Source organism: Acanthochromis polyacanthus, chromosome 8, assembly GCF_021347895.1.
Source record: "Acanthochromis polyacanthus isolate Apoly-LR-REF ecotype Palm Island chromosome 8, KAUST_Apoly_ChrSc, whole genome shotgun sequence".
Classification (NCBI taxonomy): domain Eukaryota; kingdom Metazoa; phylum Chordata; class Actinopteri; family Pomacentridae; genus Acanthochromis; species Acanthochromis polyacanthus.
The window spans coordinates 42,585,990-42,606,135 of NC_067120.1; the positions used below are offsets into that span (position 1 = coordinate 42,585,990).

Sequence of the window (20,146 nt, forward strand, 5' to 3'; positions counted from 1 at the left end):
ATGACGGAGGTGAGTGATTCCTTTATCTCTCCAAGTGATTAAGTTTAGTGGTTTTTTATTACTAATGAAGTCAGGATTGTGCCAGATGGGAGTGAAGAGTGAAGGTGTGACAGTGGAGTTAGTAACTTTGTGGAATTTCCACCAGGCTGTCAGAGTGGACGATATTGTTGGGCTTTGGAAACAGGGATGATGTTTTATGGATTGGCTTAAAAATGGTAAATCTGAAATGTGGATTTGTTTAATAACTGCCTGTTCTGAGTCCAACCATGTGTTGTCTGAATGAGTGGGGTGGATCCATTTGTGAATATATTGAAGCTGATTTGCCAAGGAGTAGTGGTGAAAGTTTGGGGCGTTAAGACCGCCTAGAATTTTTGGTTTTTGGAGAGTGGTCAGTTTAATTCTTGGGGGTTTATTTTTCCAGAAGAATCTTGTAATAGTTGAATCAAGGGATTTAAACCAGGTGGGAGATGGGTGGGTTGGGATCATAGTGAGGAGGTAGTTGATTTTGGGAAGGATTGTCATTTTAACTGCTGCAATTTTGCCTAAAATGGATAGTGGGAGGTTTGTCCAGCGCTGGAGATCATCGGTAATCGTTTTAAGCAGTGGGGTAAAATTAAGATTAGGCAACTCCGACAGCCTGGGGGAAATGTGGATACCTAAATATGTGATGTGATTTTTGCAAATGGGGATGGGTGTTGAAAGGGCTGCCACATCCGAGCTATTGTTATCTAATGGGAGTATGGATGATTTATTCCAATTTATTGAGTAATCAGAGATATGGGAGAATGAATCTATAACTTTAATTACTTCTTGCAGTGCTGGTTGTGGATTCTGAATGAATAAAAGTATGTCATCTGCATAAAGACTGATTTTATGGTGCATGTTGGGGGTTTGAAATCCAGTAATGAGGGGGTTCTGACGGATCGCTGCTGCTAAAGGTTCGATAAAAATAGTGAAGAGAGAGGGAGAGAGTGGGCATCCCTGCCTGGTCCCCCTATGAAGAGTGAAGCTTTGTGAGGTTTGTCCGTTAGTAGTCACTGTGGCTGTAGGTGAGGTGTAAAGTGCTTTAACCCAGTTAATAAATGACTCCCCAAAGCCAAATCTGTGAAGCGTATTAATGAGAAATAGCCAGTTGACTTTGTCGAAAGCTTTTTCTGCATCTAATGTCACTATAATTGATTTGTTATGATGGGGGGATGAATAGTGTATTAAATTGATAAGTCTGCGTGTGTTGTTGGATGAGTTTCTACCTTTGATGAATCCAGTTTGGTCTGGGTGGATTATGGACGGAATTATTTTTTCTAGTCTGTGGGAGAGTGCTTTGGTAATTATTTTTATATCTACATTTAAGAGTGAAATGGGGCGGTAGCTTGAAGGCAGGGTTGGGTCTTTATTTGGTTTGAGAAGTAGTGAGATTGCTGCTGAGTTCATGTTGGCTGGGAATCTGGAGTGCTGTTGTATTTCAGAAACCATTCGGTGAAACAGTGGAGCTAAAATGGACCAGAAGTGTTTATAGAACTCAGCAGGGAAGCCATCGGGACCAGGTGCTTTATTATTGGGCATTCGAATAAGAGCAGAGTGGATTTCTTCACCTGTTAATGGTGAATCTAAAGTATTTTTCTGATCGATGGAGATCTGTGGTATATTTATGTTGTTGAGAAAGGATTTGATGTCATCTTGTTCTGGGTTATTGTCTGATGAGTACAGTTTGGCATAGAATTCTTTGAATATTTTGTTAATTTCATCAGGAGAGTTTGTTGGCTTCCCTGCTGAGTCTTTTATAGTGGAGATGGTAGACTTTTCCTTATTCCGTTTGATTTGATTTGCAAGATACTTACCAGATTTGTCATTATGATGGAACTGTTCTTGACGGAGTCTATTGATTAAAAAAAGAGATTTTTTTATTCAGGATTTCATTAATTTGAAGTTTATATTGTCTTAATTTCTTTTCGGTTTCTTCTGATGGGTTGCCGGCATTGATGAATTCGAGATGTTTAATTTTTTGTTCTAATTCAGATTCCAGTTTCTTTTCTTTCTTTTTCTTATAAGAAGAGAATGAGATTATAATTCCTCTCATAACGGCTTTGCCTGTTTCCCATAGAAGAGATGGAGGTGACTTTGGGGAGTCATTTATTTCCAGGAAGGATGCCCACTCTCTTTTAATAAGGTTGTCAAAATCGGGGTCTTTTAGGAGGGATGTATTAAAGCGCCACCTAGTAATTACTGGATGAGGTCTTGGAAGATTCCATTTAAATGATACTGGTGCATGGTCACTTATAATGATGGGGTGGATTTGGTGATCAGAAATATTTGGGATAATTGAATTGCTGGTGAGAAAGAAATCGATGCGAGAGTATGAGTGATGAACATGTGAAAAAAAAGAATAATCTTTTGTAGTTGGATGTTGTAGGCGCCAACTATCGCCAAGACCAAAATCTCTCATGAACTGGATTATAGTTTCTGAGGACTGCCAGGTGCGTTTATTGCTTGGAGTATTGGATCTGTCTATTAATGGGTCTAGTACTGTATTAAAGTCACCGCCGATTATTATTGGGGAGTCAGAAATGTTTGAGATGGATGAGAAAAAGTCACGAAAAAAAGAAGGGTCATCAGAGTTTGGGCCGTATAAGTTACCAATTGTTAAGGAGTTATTGTGAATTGATATATTGATGATGATAAAACGTCCTTCTGGGTCTGTGGTAGTAGAGTTAAGGATAAATGGTATTGATTTACTTATTAAAATACAGACTCCTCTTTGTTTTTTATTGTAAGGAGATGAAAAGGAGTGAGTGAAATGGGAGGATTTTAACTTCATGTTGTCTAATTCTGAAAGATGTGTTTCTTGTAATAAGCAAATATCAGCTTGAAGAGCAGTGAGGTGATTGAATACTTTTTGTTTCTTTGCCTGAACACCAATACCGCGGACATTCCAAGAAACAAACTTTAAAGCTGACATGGTAGGGAACTGTAATCAATGGGAAAATGGAGAATGATTATGGTGTGTGAGTGTGTGGCAGTGCATGTGGATGTGTGGGTATGCATTAGTGTGTATGAATCTAAGAGAGAAAGACTTGCAAAAGTAGACCTGTTAGAACAAAACAAAACAAGAAATGAACACAACTGTAGACACAAAAGACGTTCAACAGAACAAAAAACACTGAACAGTAACGAAGTACATTGAAATGTGCGTATATCCAAGAGCATGACGTAAGGGGCGAGACAAAGTGCAACAATACATTATCCTTATCAGAGCAACGGCGGGGTAAAGGGGTGTCAGAGGGAGGCGATACGGGTGTGTGTGTGTGTGTGTGTGTGGAAGGGGGGGTGTATTTACATGGCTGAGAAAAGGGGAAGAGTGTGTGTCTCTGACAGAAAAAAAAGGGGGAGAGGCTAGAATAACCAGGGGGTGATGTCTTTGCTGCGGTATAACTGACCGTTAATGTAAAGTTTGTCCACTGAGATGACTGCCTTTTTTCCTTCTGTGATCATTTGCTTGCGGATGGGGAAGAGGTTTTTTCGTCTGTCCATTATTTCTTTTGGATATTGATCATTTAGTCCGTAGTTGGATCCTTTCAGCTGTTTGCCTTGACGTTTGACCAGTTCTTTCTGTTTGTAATGTTCAAATTTAGCGACGATCGGACGGGGTCGGTTGTTTGTGGTGTATTTTTGTCCCAGGCGATGAACGCGGTGAAATGTGATGCTGTTGACGGTTTCTGGTGGAAGTTTGAGTTGATGTTTTAAAAAGTCCTTCACTGCTTTCTCTGGGTCGTCGGTGATGTGTTCAGGAATACCGGAAAAAACTAAATTGTCTCTCATACTTCGTGTTTGAAGATCCAGAATAGTCTCTTTCATTATTTTGTTTTCGGTAGTGACAGAGGTGAGCTGAGATGTGACAGAGGTGAGTTGGTTGGAGATGGTGTTGACGGTGTGTTGAAGAGTTTTATTTTCATTAGCGAGTGATTCTATCTGTTGCTGGCTAAATTCAAGGCTATGGCGGAGTGACTGGAATTCTTTGTGTAAAACTTCTACAAGAGCGATTCTGGCATCAAGTCCGGTGAGTTTCTGATCAATGGAAAGCAGAATGTCGCTTACCTCTGACTGACGGAGGATATTCGGGGAAAGTGAAGGAGATATACCTGGGCTGGGAAGAGATTCTGAACGAGGCCGTTTGTAGTCCGGAGAGAGGTTGGATTTTCCGAGTTTTGAAGTGGAAGAAGTGGCCATGGTGCAGTAACGAGAATGGAAAAAATCGATGTAGTCCTCAAGTTGATCCAGGTCGGAGTGTGAAAATGTTTTTCAAAAACAAAAGGAAGACAATGGTGTATAGGGGATGACAAAAAGTTTGGAAACAGAGAAAAAGTGACTTGTTGTCGATCTAGCAGCAGGGCGCCGCCATCTTGAATCTCGCACCGTCTCGGGAGAGTTGCGTTCACAGTGGCATGCGCTGGCTCTCTTGCACTCTTAAGTAAGTAAGTATACTTTCTAACTGAATTGAGTCGTGGGGCCTATTTCACGAAGCAGGTTTAGTGAAAACTCTGAGTTTGTTAACCCTGAAATGAGGAAAGCTCAGAGTTTTCCGTTTCATGAAGCGAGGTAACTTAACCCTGAGACAGAGGGGTAACTCTAGCCTGTTTCACAAAGAGGGGTAACTTAAACTCTCGGTCAGTTACCGCAGTAACAGACTCTACCAGGCTTTGCAAAAGTTCTGTTACACGGTTTCATGATCTTTAGAGACGTTTACATGTCGGAGTGAAAAATTCCATGAAACAAACTGAAAGTTCTGCCTTATAGGCAGGTGTCCTTAATACAGATTTGTTCTCCGGTGAAGTTGTATCAAGATGGAAGTCAAAAGAGTTGAGATATCTGCTCTCCTTCATGCTGGCCACAACAAGTCTGACAGAGCCAAGCAGCTGAACGTCAGCCGGATGACCGTCCACAGAGTCGCAGAAACGTTCAAGAATGGTGAAGATCTTTCAGTGATCTTCCAAGAATGGTGAAGACCTGAAAGATCTTCACCATTCTTTAGCCTCTCCGCAACTCTGTGGACGGTCATCCGGCTGATGTTCAGCACAAAGGAGAGTAGATATCTCAACTCTTTTGACTTCCATCTAGATACAACTTCACCGGAGAAAAAAATTTGTATTAAGGACACCTGCCTATAAGGTAGAACTTTCAGTTTATTCAATGGAATTTTTCACTCCGACATGTAAACGTCGCTAAAGATCATGAAACCGAGTGGAACAGAACTTTTGCAAAGCCCGGTATGACTCTAACCTGGTCACCAGCAGGTTTATCTGAGAAAACCTCCAGTTTCTCTCTGTCTCCGCCCTCTTTCAGCCACACACGCTGTTTCATTTCCTCATTCATTCAGTCGGTAAGCGAGCGAGTTTTGGCGTAGAACAGCTTTTATTAACGATCCAGTGGATAAAGGAGCAGCATTACTGCACAGATAATTAAATATTCGTCGGTAGATTGTTATCAGACCGAGCATAAATGTTCTCGCATTTCCAGACAATTATCGGTTTGAGCGGTACCGTTTCGTAATCGTTTCAAGTCCATAATCTACATAAACAACCTAATCCGTCCTTACATTTACATTACCAACCAGTCATGCTCTCACATCCAGCAGATATTTTGTGTGTTGCGCTGCGGTTCTTTGCAAATGGAAGTTTTTATATGATGTCGGAGATGCAGAGTAAGACAACTGTATGGAGGACAGTCAGAAAAGTTTTCCTGGCCCTGAAACGACTTTTACCATCATTGTGGACATAAACCTGTCAGAGCATCAAGGAGGAGTTCCACAGGATTACAGGTGAATGATGCAGAGATCTGTTAAATTCATTTTAAATCATATTCTGTTAATGACATTGTGCTGCAGCCTCAGACTGGGATTAGTCATTTTAATTTCTTTTAGGATTTCCCAGTGTGATTGGCTGCATAGATGCACACACATCCCCATCACAGCTCCCTCACATCATGAACAGGAAGTCCATTCACAGCATAAATGTGCAGGTCGGCTACAGGTAGACTGACTACTGTTTCTAAATGTTAAAGACTGCATCATAGTTCAACATCCGTCATTCTCTGCACTGTCCAGATCATATGTGATGCTGCATACATCATTTCTAATGTGGAGGCCACGTGGTCTGGGTCTGTTCATGACTCCAGGATTTATGGAGAGTCTAACCTGAGCAACAGACTGCAGCGTGGTCAGCAGCATAAAGATTTTCACAATAGAATTCTCTTGTCTCCCTCCTTTAATATGCTCTGATGTATCCACTATACATTACAGGAGAGTTTGATGGCCTTCTGCTGGGTGACAGGGGTTACCATGACAACCCAGGCTGATGACCTCATACCCTGACCCTGAACCAGGCCCCCAACAGAACTTCAACCGGACTCACTGCAGGACCAGAGCCCGGGTGGAGATGACCATAGGCCTGCTGAAAGCCCGTTTCCAGACCCTACGTCTCCTCAGGGTGACCCCTGAGAGGGCCTGTGATATTACTGTGGCATGTGTTGTTCTTCATAATATTACCACTATTAGAGGAGAGCAACACCCTGCCCTACAAACTGAAGACCCAGATGATGAGCCCATCCACCTGCAGCTATCCAGGACAGCAGAGCAGTCAGAGACACCGTATGCAATAATCACTTTAGAGTTTAAGTCACCATCATCACCACCACAGCAAATAAAGACATGATACACATTTCATTTGCTCTTCTTTATTTCCTACAAATAAAGAGATAGTTCAGTTCATGTTCCAGTAGTTAACATAATTCACCTGTGACCATCACCACCTCTAACTTGTGCTCCAGTATTTCAATTTCCAGATCTGCCCTCCTAATCTGTTTTTTGGATTTTTCTCAGCAAATGCAGTTTGTAAATCTGTTTTACTGATAACTGGGAATACATAGAGGACATTCAATTATACAGTTGCACATGGATTCCACAGAATGAAGCTCTGGTGTTTCCTGAACATCCATCTCACTGTGTCAGTCTGTGCAATGGAAGCTGAGGAACCATCCTGCTGCTGTCCAGCCATGCTCTGTTAAAAAGGATGAGAATGTGCAATACTTCAGTGTAGGCTAAATGTCACACTCTATATTCCACCCAAAATGTGAATGAGAAGAGAACTATCAGTAACATAGCTCTGTATGCCTTTCTGGATCCCCCTCTGTAAAGGCAGCAGACACAGTTTCATCCTCTTCATCCTAGACATGTTTCAGTAAACTTAAACTACCATTTGGAGAAATCTGTGGAGTGTTGCCTACTTACAGTTACAAGGTGTATATATATATATATATATATATATATATATATATATATATATATATATATATATGTATATATATATATGTATGCATCCATGACCTTTTATTCCACTGTTTTACAGGTATCTGCTTTCTTTCTGTTGGCTGAGCAGAAGTCTATGTTAGTTTAAATAGGCTTAATTATTTAACAGGACATGATATGGATGCAGACATTTAGGCTATGTGTGGATAAAACAACTGCACAGTCAAACAGCCACTTAATATTTAGGCTACTTTACAATGTAAAACATGATTGTCGTTGTTTCTCTCTCTGGTGTCCGTGATGTGCAGGTGAAGGAGAAAATGTCCGTGACACTGACTTTCTTTAAAAGTATTTTATTAAAAGAAAGAGCAGCATCAGTACAGACAGAACCTGCCTGGAAGGAGCCGGCCAATTGAATCCTCCTTGCTTGACAATAGCCAGCGATCACTTTTATAGGTTTTCAACATATAGGAGGGGTTAAAACAAATGGTTCTTTATTGCCTACCATATGGGGAAAGCAGAGAGCATCCCCAAACAACTCCCCCTTGTCTACAACAGCTGAAGAATCCCTAAATCAGTATTTTAGACAGAAGAACCCTCATAAAAACACCTCCAACAGGGCTCTGTAAACAGGAGAACACTTTCCCATGGCATGGGTAGACTATAATGCAGATTCCATCTGTGGTCAGAGACATCAGAGCAGACACTACATATAACAAGCAACTCATATCAAATACTAGAACAAACAAAACAGATTCTATACTACTAACTTAATAAGTAATACATGTAACAGATCAGATACCACATGATCAACATGAAGTACCTCCATGAGATAATGCCGAGGTCTGACCCGTTTGAACAATGTTTTTATATTTCATCTTAAGCTGCTGCCCCGTGCGCTTCTCCCCCGCGAGATTTCACCTAAATGAAATAACTTAATATTCTACCATTCAGACAGTTATTCCCTGTAATATTATTACGATTACAAAAGACTACATTTAAACTTACTCATTGATCCGGGCAGCAGTGTATGGAATCACAGGAGTGCCAAAATAAATAGGAAATAAATGTGGAAATGTAAAGAGAATCAATAAAAGAATCAATAATAAAAATAAACAAATGTAGTAATATTCTTTTTCCATTTTGCTTTTGCTTATTCCATTTTGTCTTTGCCTTTTCTGTTTTGTCTTTGCTTTTTCCGTTTTGTCTTTGCTTTTTCCATTTGCCTTTGCTTTTGCTTTTTCCATTTTGTCTTTGCTTTTCTCACTTTGCCTTTGTCTTTTCCATTTGCGTTTTGCCTTAGCTTGAGCCATGAAGTAAAGGCAAAGGCAAAACGCAAATGGAAAAGACAAAGGCAAAAGGAGAGAGACCCGCCTACAGCCATTTGATTGACAGCTTGAGCCATGAAGTAAAGGCAGTCAATCAAATGGCTGTAGGCGGGTCTCTCTCCTTTTGCCTTTGTCTTTTCCATTTGCGTTTTGCCTTTGCCTTTACTTCATGGCTCAAGCTGTCAATCAAATGGCTGTGGGCGGGTCTTCCTGTCCAGGATGACTAGTCCATACCTGATCACACGATTCCTGCTGGACAGTGGTAGCTCTGTATACATGCTAGCTCTTAGCGCGGGCGACAGGAAGCAGTGTCACGGGCAAAACAGGGAAATATGGCAGAGGTGGACGAATTGAGAAGAGGAGTTCAACAAGAACTATTGGCAATTGCTCGGTATGTGGAGGAAAATTTTCCAACAGACTACATTTTAAGGTTGGTGGAAGATGCCATGGAAAGTCTTGGAGAAATATCTGCGTTGATGAATGCAGACATCGACGAAGCTGTGTGGCGCAATCTGGAGGAGGTAAGCGCCTTACCTAGTGTAAAATACGATCCTGTCATATTATCGGTCAGCTTTGCTCACAAGTTTTAAGAGGGACAACCGCTACACCATGACTGGTTCACATATTAGACATTCACAATACACTAATTAGCAGCCACGGCTGAAGTTAGCACCAGCTGCCGGCAGGGCTGGGCTCAGCTCACCCAAATGGACAGATTAGAGTCGAACCACACAGTCTGCTGAGGTGAAAAGTTGTTGGTACACAGTTTCATTCAGCAAGTTTTTGTGTTAGCGTGCACACACTCTCTGGTCTGTCAGTCTTGTTGTAGTTATAGGAATACATTATGAAACTCTCCAGCGGTAGCCTGTATCAGCTCTACATTCAATGATAGATTCAGAAAAGATATTATGTAAGGGATAATACCCGACGAGGCGTGAACCGGTTGCTTCCGCGAAGTTTTCATTAATTTCTGATAATGAACTCCGCGAAGGGCATTATCCCGCTTATACCATGGTCACTTGCGAAATAAATAAATATTAAATCAATTATTAATACGTAAATGTTGTTTTTTTTTACCGTTAAAATCGTAAGTTTTTCACAAGTAGCGGCTGAGGGGACTATTTAATATCACTTGTTTTGACGTGTTGCCAAGGTAACCAGCTCTGGCCACAGACCCTGCAGCTGTTCTGAACCATATGTAGTAGCATGTCACAATAATACACCACATAGGTTAAAGGACACTATAAAACCACTCATGTTTTGTCTACTGTCTTGCCGTTGTGATAAATAAACTGAAATAACGTATGTTGCGCCACCATGTATGCAGCCTGTTACAGTAGCTCCTGACCATATACTACTTTTTTCGCACTTTATCTTATTATTTAACGTTATTATTTTGTTGCTAGCAGTTATTAAGCAATTCTCTCTCCAAACATATCTGGTGGAGTGATTTTTGGTCCTTTTTCATCCTGCTGAGCTGAACAACTGCATGGATGCACTTTTTGTTTACACGAGAGATCAGCTGATCGCTCTGAGACTGGTCGGCATGATGGCCAGATCTACAGACATCCCTGAAGAGATGTGGAGAAAATGAACACCAAGATTTCCCCTAGGGGATAAATAAAGTATTTCTGATTCTGATTCTGTTAACGTGTGTTCTGAGTTTCTGTTGCCACGGTTACCAACTAGCATTTGAGCCAGCGCAATGATTTAGAACAATCAGGCTGTTTGAACTTCGTTAAACAGTGATAATGGACACCTATAAAGGACACCCTGCAGCTAATCAGAATCGAGTATTCACCCAGACCATGGTATAAACATAAATATGTTATACACCATATCATACGTAATTCTTATCCGGAGGTCATGTCTGTGGTTTCCTAGGTACGCATGCAACTATGTGTTGAAGCTAGGCAGTCAGGACCTGGACGACCTAGACTAGAAATACCGGTGGACATTATGGAGTCATACATTCTTCTGGGATTACCAGCTGCCAAAATAGCTGAACTGTTTGGAGTGTCAACTAGAACCATCAGAAGGAGAATGGCATCCCATGGATTGAAGTAACTATTTTATAGTTCTTAATTTTATAGTCAATATTGTTTACACAATAAGAATGAATTCACTAGTAACGTAGTCATCTAAAATGAATAAATGGATAAATAGATGTTCAGTTTTTACATCTGTCTGTTGTATAATCTTTGGCAGGTTGTCAGATTTGTACACTCCACTGACTGATGATGAACTTGATGGCATTGTAGCAGACATCCACAGGCATAATCCCAGAGCAGGGATTAGGATGATCCATGGTCTTCTTAAATCACAGGGTACACATGTGCAAAGTAAGTACAGATGCTTGATTTTTCCAGATCAAAGTCACAATTGAAAATGTACCAAGTATACAATTAACAGAATGGAAATAAAAACAGCAGGCGATGCCATCAATTAAATATTTCAATATTGTCTTTGAAATACTTTAAAATGCTGTTAATAAAGATCTCCTTAGCAGACACGTTCCTAGGCCCTGGTAGTCATCATAGTGTTTAGAGCTATAAGGACAACATCAGGGCCTGAAGATCTGTCTGTCCCGAAGCATGTGGTAGCATGGTAATAAAAGTTATAGATCCTTTTATAATTGCTCCTCACATCTTGTGTTTCTGCATATACAGGAATAAAAAACTTGGAATGAGGAGCAACATTTATGGTTATGTCATTGGCAAGAATGATATAACTTTTGTCAATAATAAACTGATACTTATTGTTACTGGATAAATATTTTGTTTTCAGTTTAACTTGTATTTTTTTGTGTGTGTTATGCAGCCTATCGTGTGCAAAACTCTTTGCGAAGAGTGGATCCTGAGGGTACCCTAGCACGGCAAATATCCATGCATGTATTGAGGCGCAGGCAGTATAGTGTCCCTGCTCCAAACAGTTTATGGCACATTGATGGAAACCACAAACTAATAAGGCAGGTTGTCTTTGCATTTCTTTTGTTCTTTGTCGCATTTATGAAAATATTTTGTCTTTGTTCTATATCACTGTATAATTCTAAATATATATTTATAAGTTCAATGTCTTTTATAGACAGCGGATTGTGATACATGCAGGAGTGGATGGATTCAGCAGGCTTATTGTTTATATAGATGCAGCTACAAACAACAAATCCACGACTGTACTGGACAGTTTCATGTCGGCTGTTTCTCAGTACGGCTTGCCATCTCGTATAAGATCTGATAAGGTAAAAAGAAGTATTGCATTAATAAAGAATTAATCTTCTGCATTGACATGACTAAAATAAAACAGAAAAAACAGCATTTTGCATTTGTTTTACCTAATTATATACTAATTCCCTGAAGGGTGGGGAAAATGTTGCCGTTGCACATTACATGGTGAGCCATCGAGGAACAGGCCGGCATTCCCACATCACTGGACGCAGTGTGCATAACCAAAGGTAATGTACGACTGTGGAACTAATTGCTGTCATGCTTATCAGATATATTTTGAAATGGTGAAAAGTAAATTCCTTCTGTATACATTCATTTGCAAAATTTGAACCAATTGTGTTTTTTGGTCAATCAACAGAATCGAAAGATTGTGGAGAGATGTGTATGGAAATGTCCTCGACTTGTTCCATACAGTCTTTCACAATTTGGAATTGGAAGGGTTTCTAAATCCTGACAATGAACTGGAGTTGTTTGCTCTCCAGTGGATCTATGTTCCACAGCTTCAGCAGCACCTTCAGGCATTCAAGGAAGCCTGGAATCACCACAGCTTGAGGACAGAGAGAGGCCAGTCCCCATGCAACTGTGGCTTAGTCAGCCACGTGAGGGAAATAATGCTGATCCACTTCAGGTACAAGTCCCCTGTAGTACTTGGAGTACTTGTGTGTGGGGAAAAAAACACTTCCTTGTGTGTGTGAGCTCACATGCCAATAAAACTTTTTGCAGTTGAGAAAATGTATATTTCTATTTCAGAATTCATTGAACGTGTCTAAGCATATTTAACTAATACCATCTAGAACCATATTCTCACACACTGCTAGGAGAACCTAGATTTTAAATACATACTTTGTTTAGTAACTTAATTCATATATACAGTATACTTTGTTAGGGCTCCAATGAAAAAAGGTCCACTACTCACACAAAGTTAGGGACATTCTGCTTTTGGATGAAATTTCAGAATATACCTAAATTGCACCATAGCATTTACAGGTGAACTTAATTTGACCTTTAAACCTTTGAATGGCAACTGTTGAAAGTTCTGGTGCATATTGAATAACGTGCTGTTCTCTAACAAGGTGGTTAACTGTAAAAATCACAAGATCCTTGAATGAATCCATGAATTGACCATTAAATGTTTGGATTCAGTCACAGTTTAAACAGTCACCACAACATGAGAGGTTGTGGTCAAGCTGTTTAATTCACTTTTAAGGAATACACACTTCTCCTAAAATAACTTTTCAAATTATGATTTCTCTTCAGGTTGATGATGGTTACGGTGTAGACTGGACAGGACCTCACAACACATACCCAGAGGGTGTCACTGTACCTGATGCACAACTACCCCGGCAGCTTACACAGGCTGAAGTTGCATCATTACCCGATCCGGAGGTTCCTTTTTCTGCTGCACTACAGGCATACATGGATACAGTGAATATTATTAAGGACATTTTTCAGCAAATCTAAGCGTATACCAGTTGACTGTACCATAATCATAACATTATAACAAGACCTTTAAAAGGACATAAACATTGCAAAAACCACTTGAAATGTTTGGTGATTATGACAACTTGTGGATTTATAATAAAAGCCTAGCAAAACTTGTCTCTGGATCTGGAGCTCAACGTCCCTGTTCTGCAGCCGCTGACCTGAACCCCTTGCTATACTGCCAACCCAAAAGCGATTTTGGATTGTTGGGTTTTCTTCATCCTTATAAGTGCTATGTGATGATGTGTTGTAAATATGCACTATAAAAATTTAGTTTGAAATGAAGACATAGCAAAGGGATGTAGAACTATTTTTATTGCACTTTAACACTGTGAGATTCTTAAAAGCATTAACAAATTGTTTGACAATAAAAAACACAATAGGATTAAAAATCCTCTCCTTTAAAATTTTTACTTTTAACTCTAAGCCAGGGGTGCACAATCCTGGTCCTCGAAGGCCCCTATGCAGCATGTTTTAGATGTCCCCCTCTTCCAGCACACCTGATTCAAATGATCATCTCATCATCAAGCTCTGCAGAAGCCTGATAACGATCCTGATCATTTGAATCAGGTGTGTTGGAAGAGGGGGACATCTAAAACATGCTGCATAGGGGCCCTTGAGGACCAGGATTGACTACCCCTGGTCTAAACTCTAAACTAACACTAACCCTAAGACAGGTGGAAGTGACAGCTGATTAACATGTAGTCTTAACTTCGCTGTATTTCAGTCACAATTTCATACTCAACAGAAACAGAAAAATATGTGAATGAGAAGAGCTTTGTTGGGAATTCGGCTGCATTAAATACAGTATATGCGAGCACAGAAGCAAACAGATGTAAACATTGGACAAACTGAAGCACAACAGCTATGGAAGGGATCTCCACCGAAACTGTCAACAAGGTATTTAAAACTTTAACAAACTACTAATTGCCTGAGATAAAGAAAAGTAAGCTGAATGCTAATATTAAGGATTTCCCTGTTGTTTTGGGGACATTGCCATCAAAAATAAAAGTAATTCACTGGGTACAGGCGGTCTGCAAGGCAGCTGCTCATTCAGAACGGCTCACCTGGAAGCAGTTTAGTAAAATTCTTACTTGCTTGTAAAGCTGGGAGGCTACCTAATTGTAGAAGGGCTTGAGGAATATCATATCCCAACAGCTTTTACTTTACACCTCCAAGTTCATACCAACCATAAAACACAATAAATTTGATTTCACCACACAGGACCTAAATGTTGTCAAAACATAATTTTTTTCAAAAACTTGGCCCAAATTTGCATTTCAATTGGTACGTTAACAGAGGCATGCACCCCTGCCCTAAGACCTTAAACAAGTCCAAAACCTGTTGGAACAGAACTGATTGCTGCATTCAGAGCCTCACGAAAAGCATCATAAGAGATATAGTGTGATGGCAGCCGTAGAGTCTCCATGCAAGTGCTGGATCGTGGCATTAGTCCATGTACAACTTCCACATACAGCTCTTTTGGGGAACTTCCCATCCATGCCAGAACTTCAGAAGTTCCTGGAGACACTGTGAGGAGGCTATCAAAGCATTTGGGACATTGTAAGTTAAAGTACATATGTCAGGCTCATTTTCTCGCATCTGTGCAATTGTATATCCAAGTAAAACAAAAGTGAAAGTGGAATTACATAATGTTGCATAAAACCCATTGAAATCAGTGACGAGATTAAAACACATCAACAGTACAGTAACCAGTGTTGTGTGCTCATTCTCGCGAGAGTGTTCAACTGATGGTAACAAAGCTACATCTTTTGAAAAATTAAGCTTACTTTGAAGCTAGTCATTTTTTATCTGCAGAGCCAAACTGAAGTTAAAGGGTTGAGGGTTGGTCCCCACAAATAGAAAAAGTACTGTTTGAAAACTTACCATTTTCAATGTATTCTCTGAGAAATCCAGAGATACGGCACTTTTCCTCCAGACTCGTGTCATCAGTCTCATCACCACTATCGGACTCCGCTGGCCAAATGATGCGTTCCAGAAGTAACTGTACAATTATAAATATAATCACATTGTTATGCAATATAGTCTGTGTGCAAATTAACAAACGTTAGCTTATAAACAGTTAAAGAAATTAGTAGTCATATACATACCTGTGGTGAGTATACACAGCACAGCTTCTTGGAAACAACAACGGCAGGGTGTCTGGTCTTTTGGTCACCAGATCCAAAACCTGCGTCTCTTTTAGTCCTTTGCGGAGCTGTTTGACTTGACCTTTTGACCTGGAAAGAACCTGTAAAAAGAAATAATATTAAATAATTATGGTAAGATTTAATTTTTGTGCCATTTCATATTTTTTATGTTTTACTTCACATGCACATTACTATTTCTATGTTGAATTACTTATGTATTATTTATTGTTATTTATTTTGGGGGGAATTCATTTAACAGTAGAAAAATATATTATTTACAGCATGAAAAAGAATTTTTCAGTCAGCCATCTCCGGTTTTCTTCTGTGACTCCTGGAAGATCCCATCCACTTGCCAAGCTCTGTATGGACCTCTTCTGATCTGCTGTCAGCTCAGCGGACCCTTTCAACTGTTTAAAAAGAAGCAAAATCTCAGCAAACAGAAATAAAATCAGTCAATGTGCATTTTTTGTTAATATGTCTATACCAGTTCAACTGCCTCCCTGACATCTGTATCACAACAGTCTTCAATGTCAATGGAAGCCATTTCAGGCATTCCACCACCCAAACACATGGATAACGGCTTGGCTTAGACAGTCAAACAAGGGCCATTGTGAAGGAAGGAATGTCCGATCATTCGGCCAGCTACCACAAAAAGGTCACTGTCGACGAAGACTTGCGATGCAGCCGGAACAAGGTGATCCTTTTCACCCTCGAACAACAGGGTCTTTCCAGCACCTGAAAGAATTACACAAGAACATAAATGGACTTGTGGACCTAACTTCCCTTTATAGTCCTTGAGCCAAGACCCCAAAATTGACCTACGACAATAAAATTGGTTAATTGCAATTTCTAGTTTTGATTTTTTGACTTGGTGCACATCTCTAGTTCACAATTTGGCGTGATAGCCATTGCAGACTGGTAGCTTAGTGATGGTTATCATACATTGAATATGTGGATTGTTATAAATAACAGCCTATAACACCTCAACTCTTCTGGGAAGGACTTGAAATGGATTCAGGAACTCCAGCCCCTGAGGGCCAGTGATGCAGCTGCTATCCTGGCAACTGCAGCTGTAGATGCAAGCTTCCAGAATGCCAGTGCATGAGCAAATGGCTTGAAATGTACCAACTTGTGCAAGTTGCGAAACATGTGACAATCAGCCCCCAAGAGGATGAACCTTGACATGCATGACCACAGATGCAGGCCTGACTGACTCAGAAGTGACGACTGATCTTGAGTATGGACTTGAAATACTGTACTTGTGTGCTCCACATTCTGTGACATAATCATACATAATCTATTTTTCTAGTTATTTGTTTCAAATGAGTTGCTTCAAAGTTAAAAGTGTTGATTTGTTTAATGAGTATGTTATCATTTTTGTTAAATTCAGAAACATAACTTGCAGGTGAATCATATGTTTATTATTACCATAGGAAATAGGGATCTTGATATAAATAAGCTTTTCATGTTTTATGGACATTCCACCTGAAACACATACACAATAACTCGAAAAGTACTTGGAAAGTGCTACTACAACATTACCATAGCCACCACGCTTAAAGGAGCAGGCTCAGGCACAACTCACATCCGTTCAGAACTTTTCAAGTTATCTTGCTAACAAACAAATGGACAAACCTGGCAAAACATAACCTCCGCTTTGCGAAGGTAAAAATGAGTATATCTCCAAAATTACAAGGGGTAAATCCATAAATCTGGTACCTGGTGAAAGGTAAGATTTATCTGAGATTTGAGATCATACCAATAAAAAATGTAGACGTATATAGGAAAAAGAAAATAGCAACAAGAATCTGGCCCGCCTTTTCTATTGTGATTGGTGGTCTGGCTCATGGACTATTAGGGGTTAATTTTCATCTCTCTGTCTCTGTACAAATGCAAAGTATACAACATACATACCAATTTTCCATCAAATCCAAATTGTAATTTGGACATCACACTGGAAAGACATGCCGTTTTCACACCGTCCCCTATCGCTGCATCGCCTGTTTTGGAGCACAACAAAATGTAGAATATAAAATGATTCCAGTTATTAACCAATGAAGGCCTTCTTATATTACTTGCTGTACCTTCAAGTGTACAGGTTAGGGGAGCCGTCCAGTCCACTCTTTGCCTTTTGTAAAAGCTGATCATCGATTGTTCCCTGGCTTCAATAGAATCTCCGAGGTCCATCCTGAAGTGAAGCTCCTCACCCGAATTCTTCATGACATTTTGTCTGAAGAGCTTCACGGCCCTCAAGGGGATCACTAACAGTCCTCCAATCTGAAATAATAATAATAAAAAAACAAGTTTTAGTGTTACTGTTATATTAATAATTTTAGATCACACATTTATAAATTAATAAAACATGGACACAAACCGTTGCCTGACTCTGTGTATGAACAGCCTTCTCCTGAATCCCCAAATCTACATTCTCAGTCAAAGGCACTGATGACCCTGGCCTGGATGTCAGTGGGACTGTAATGGCCTCACACAAGGAAGATGACCCTGCCTGCACCACAGCTGTCTCACTTTCTGCCCTGCTTCAGTGTGTAAAACAGATTTTGTTTTTATCAAGATATTTATTAAAGTTTGAGCTCTTTATGTCATCACTCCCATAATTCCTGAAGAGTAACTTTAGTATTTCATGACTTGAGCCTCAATTTGAATAATGTCAATAATGTAAATGTCTGAAAGGGAAAAAGTATTTACTGAGCTCATTTAACTCTGAAATAGAAGAAGCACTTTAAGCTACACAAGTTACTCAAGTACAACTAATTGGTAATATAAATTTTGAAATGACTAAATGCCATTTAATGCAAGTTGAAATTTGTAAAACTTGTGCATCTGTCAATATAACACTACATAAAATAAGTGATGTAAACATATTTAACACCAAATAAAGTATGGCAGCTATGAAGACTGCAAATGAATAATGTTGTGTCTAGTGTTCTATAAGAATATTTAAATAATGAATGGTTTTTTTGATGGCCCATTAAGAGCTTATGATAATTTAGAAGCTTCTTAAAAAACAACCTACCTATTACACATCTCACTGTGTGCTTAATTGAATCAAAGTGGAACTCAACTCCACAAGACAGACATGCAATCAGGGGTCCAGATGCGTCTGTGGACTCGCCATCTTCCTGTGGTTAAAAAAAGAAAAGAAAAGAAAGGTGACAAAAGATATTTACAAAATTTAAAAAAAATACCCTTGGATAAACATCTGTGTAAACATGCTGGAACAGGTACTCATATTGTGTGTTTTTTTGCCTTTCTACTCACTTTGTCCATGTTCAAGTTTCTCTGAAGTGGCCGAATGTAAACCACTGCATGCCCAATCATTGCTTGTGGCGACTTCAGATATTTGACACAGTATCCTGTATTTGGGCAGGAAATTAGAGACAACTCCCGGCTTCGTGTTGAGCCCCGGATCCTGAGAAGCTCATATCCCCCAGCTTCACTCAGCTTCCGGAAGGCATCCAATAAACACTGTTTAAAATACTGGGGGCAGGACTCTCTGCCTACAAAAGAAGATACATTAAAAATAACAGTAAATACAGTTTGTGAATAAAATTGGCACATAATACATTTCAGATGAAGCATATTAAAAACATAAATAAGATTGTTAATTGTTAATCCCTGTGTCCTGGAACCAGAGCCATGCTGGCTCCCAAAGAGTTCTTCAAAAGAGTTTTATTCCATTTAATATATCTTGTTGTGACATGTTGCCAAGGTAACTGGCTCTGGCCACAGACCCTGCAGCTGTTCTGAACCAAATGTAGAAGCAGGTCACAATAACACACCACATAGGTGGAAACTATAAAATCACTCATGTTGTGTCTACTGTCTTGCCACTGTGAGCCAGCGCAATGATTTAGAACAATCAGGGTGTTTGAACTTCTTTATAGGTGTCCTATAACACTTTTTAACGGACCCCTCCAGACAATCAGAATCAAGTATTCACCCAGACCATGGTATAATTATATATATATATATATATATATATATATATATATATATATATATTTTTTTTTTTTTAATTGCAGAGTGTTATGTATGCGTTATCATTGACCTTAGCATAGGCTTACCTTGAAAAGTAATTCGTCTCTCGCCCAAACCTGCATTTTTCTGCGAGCGATTTGGTGCCATTGTGGTATTTTTTCTGCTTAAACAGCAGAAGGTGTGCGAGTACGTGGGAGCCACAGTTCCTCTGGGCCCAGGGTTGTGGCGTATTGGCCTGCGACGTGGGATCAGAGACCTAGATGTGCTCTGATAGGGCAGGAACATTCTTGTCACCTCAGCTATGGGAAACATGAAATAAAGTTTTACTAATAGTTTCTAGTTGTATACACTTTTCTTTTTTTGAAATATAAGACCATCTAAATTTGAAGCAGAGCAGAAAAACTGTTTTCATGATTTTGTGCAGTTCTTCATTTGTCCTCAAATAGTTCAGAAAGTTCAGTGAAGTTGCTGTTGCCACGGTTACCAACTAGCGTTTGAGCCAGCGCAGTAATTTAGAACAATCAGGCTATTTGACCAGAACTTCTTTATATATTATAACTTTTATATATATTTTTAGCCTAGCTGTGCTCGTGCATTTCGGTTGGCAAAAAGGGCAATTAAATTCAGTATTAAGTGAAGGACCGGTATTTTAGGTACTCAGCGCAA

The 20,146-nt window shown here is 39.7% G+C and overlaps 3 long non-coding RNA genes across 3 annotated transcripts; 2 read left to right on the plus strand and 1 right to left on the minus strand.

Annotated features, from left to right (window-relative positions):
* Positions 1 to 8,387: 8,387 nt before the first annotated feature.
* LOC127535162 (uncharacterized) lies at positions 8,388 to 11,842 on the plus strand. Its single transcript, XR_007943811.1, has 5 exons — positions 8,388 to 9,146; positions 10,510 to 10,688; positions 10,834 to 10,967; positions 11,446 to 11,597; positions 11,714 to 11,842. It is a non-coding gene; the product is annotated as an uncharacterized LOC127535162 (long non-coding RNA).
* Positions 11,843 to 11,957: 115 nt separating this feature from the next.
* LOC127535166 (uncharacterized) lies at positions 11,958 to 13,344 on the plus strand. The gene is made up of 3 exons (XR_007943822.1): positions 11,958 to 12,076; positions 12,208 to 12,477; positions 13,107 to 13,344. It is a non-coding gene; the product is annotated as an uncharacterized LOC127535166 (long non-coding RNA).
* A 5,193-nt stretch (positions 13,345 to 18,537) lies between these two features.
* LOC127535170 (uncharacterized) lies at positions 18,538 to 19,601 on the minus strand. The gene is made up of 3 exons (XR_007943826.1): positions 19,567 to 19,601; positions 18,761 to 18,999; positions 18,538 to 18,621 (listed from the first exon to the last, which is right to left on the minus strand). It is a non-coding gene; the product is annotated as an uncharacterized LOC127535170 (long non-coding RNA).
* Positions 19,602 to 20,146: the final 545 nt, after the last annotated feature.